General features: G+C 48.6%; 1 pseudogene; it reads right to left on the bottom strand.

The window, feature by feature from the left end:
* Nucleotides 1-429: 429 nt before the first annotated feature.
* Nucleotides 430-547, bottom strand: LOC124796609 (annotated as a pseudogene).
* Nucleotides 548-2908: the final 2361 nt, after the last annotated feature.

Here is a 2908-nt window from a genome sequence, read left to right as displayed (position 1 = left end):
TACAGACAAACAAAGGAGTAAAAAAGAACTCCGTCTTCTGGCAACAAGTGGCCCATCGGGACCATCCGACCGCCGTGTCATCCTCAGTAAGGATGCAGATAGGAGCGTGTAGTCAGCACACCGCTCTCCCGGTCGTTACGATGGCTTTCTTTTTTTCCGGAACCGCTACTATTCTATCTAGTAGCTCCTCAATCGGCATCACAAGTCTGAGTGCACCCCGAAAAATAGCAACAGCGCATGGTTCAAATGGCTCTGAGCACTCTGGGACTCAACTGCTGTGGTCATCAGTCCCCTAGAACTTAGAACTACTTAAACCTAACTAACCTAAGGACATCACACACATCCATGCCCGAGGCAGGATTCGAACCTGCGACCGTAGTAGTCGCACGGTTCCGGACTGCGCGCCTAGAACCGCGAGACCACCGCTGCCGGCAACAGCACATGGTGTTCCAGATGGTCACCCATCAAAGTGCTGGCCACGCCCGACAGCGCTTAACTTCGGTGATCTGACGGGAACCGCTGTATCCACTGCGGCAAGGCCGTTGCCAAGCAAATGATTACAGTTTCTGAAAAATTGGGTGATTTACTCAAGACAAGTCAATAACGCATTGGTCCACCTCTTGCCCTAATGCAAGCAGTTATTAGGCTTGGCACTGATTGGCAGAGTTGTTGGATGTCCTTTTGAGAGACGTCGTGTCATATTCTGTCCAACTGGCGCGTTAGATTGTCACAATTCCGAGCTTGTTGGTGGGCTCCAAACGTTATCAGTTTGCGCTGCAGTCATGGACTGTGTGGCTGGTCCCAGCGAAGGTTCGAGTCCTCCCTCGGGCATGCGTGTGTGTGTTTGTCCTTAGGATAATTTAGGTTAAGTAGTGTGTAAGCTCAGGGACTGATGACCTTACGGTTAAGTCCCATTAGATTTCACATACATTTTTACATTTTGTTATCAGTTTGGAAGAGATCCGGCGACCTTGCTGGCCGAGGCAGAGTCCGGCAGGCACGAAGACAAGCAATAGAAACGCTCTCCGTGTACTATAATGGTGCCTCTGATGACCACCACAGGAATCCTGCTATGAAATGAAATTGCGCCCCAGACATCAGGTTGTCGGGCCGTCTGGCGGGCTACAGTCTCGTTTGTATCCCACCGCTTCCCAGGGCATCTCCAGAGTGTCTCCGCTGGTCATCTGGAATCGGTTCGAAGCGAGATTCATCACTGAAGACTATTCTACTACAGTCAATGAGATTCCAGGCCGAAGACGTGTCTGGAGATGCCCTGGACTATGGTGGGATAACAACCTCACTGTGCCCGCCATTCTGTCCAAGAAACAGGAGTTAGGGTCTCAGATGCCACTCCTTTTCATAGCAGAACCCTTTTGGCTGTCATCCGCGGCACTGTTGCAGCTTTGCCGTACGTCGACGATATTCTACGCCCCAAGTTGTTTCCCTTCATGGCAGGCCATTATGGGCCTACATTTCAGCAAGATAATGCTCGCCTACACACGGTGGGAGCTCCTACTGCTTGTCTTCGTAGTTGCCAAACCGGACATTGGCCAGCAAGATCGCCGGATCTCTTTCCAATGGAGAACGTTTGAGAATTATGGGCAGAGCCCTCTGACTAGCTCGGGATTTTGACTCTCTAACGCGCTAGTTGGACAGAATGTGGCACGCTATCTCTTAGAAGAACATCCAACAACTCTATCAACGAATGTCTAGCCGAATAACTGTTTGCATAAGGGCCAGAGATGACCGACGCATTATTGACCTGCTCAGTTTCTGAAGCTCTTTCTCTTGAATAAACCAACCAGTTTTTCTCAAATTGTTTTTGTATAGTACTTCACAGCTACCGATATCCGTCCCAATCGGATAATTCCTTCGTGGTTTGTAGTAATTTTTTTAAATCTTAGAGCACAGCGAATAACTCCAACTAGCTTCACGTACATTCCACACATTAAAATGCTTACCAATCAAGTCCATATGCCGCTGCCTGCAATTTCCGTAGTTGGCCAACAGTAGAAGCAATAGCAAGGCCGCATCTCCATCTGATTCGACGATCATGTTTCTCAAACGTAAACTGTGAGATTGGCAATGCAGACCTTCGCTTAAAGTCCTGTTCAAGTCCGTCGGTTGCTTGCACCGTCCATGTCCCCATAATCACCAGTCGCTGCCGTTGGATGGCCATCCTACTATTACCGGTCGGCAACAAATGAGGCCGATCCCATCCGAGGCAGACAGCACGCATGCCACCTGGTGGGACGCTAAGCAGGCTGTTGTTAGCTACAGATCAAAGACGTTAAATCACCCTTTTGATTACGTATCACAAGCGCGCAAGGCTCTGGACAATATCTGACTGGAGGCGTGTAGTTTGTCCGACAGTTCGCGATTTTCCCTCTTTTCAAATGATTCCAGCCCGTCAAGTGCAGTTTACTGTACAAATGAGCGTTTGACCTGTAGTGTATGGATGGTGTACTTCATAGTGGAGCTGGTTCTGTGGCGTTTTTGTGACGCTGTCGTACCATCACTTCCATATACTATGAACATGAACCGGGATTTAAAATTTCTTGACAGATTAAAACTGTGTACTGAAGTGGGACTCAAACCTGGGATCTTTGCCTTTCGCCGACAAATGCTCACCGACTGAACTATCCTAGCACAACTCACGGCCCACTCTCACAGATTTACTACACCAGTGTCTATTATGAACCAGGCTGTTTATTTCAACATTCTCAGTTTGACCCCTTCTACATCTTCACGGTGAGTACTCGCTTACTGTGACAACAGCCGTGTTTACAGGGTGCACGTATACGTTCCTCGTTTGACAAACACTTAGGCACCTTGTGCTACCTATACTGGCTTGCTTGATGACTCGAGCTTAACCATGTAGAAAATGCCTGGGACTATTTAAAACAGT

This window comes from Schistocerca piceifrons, chromosome 4 (genome assembly GCF_021461385.2).
Source record: "Schistocerca piceifrons isolate TAMUIC-IGC-003096 chromosome 4, iqSchPice1.1, whole genome shotgun sequence".
In the NCBI taxonomy this organism is placed as follows: domain Eukaryota; kingdom Metazoa; phylum Arthropoda; class Insecta; order Orthoptera; family Acrididae; genus Schistocerca; species Schistocerca piceifrons.
The sequence above is the reverse complement of the archived record's forward strand: the minus strand, read 5'-3'. Positions and strand labels throughout refer to the sequence as shown.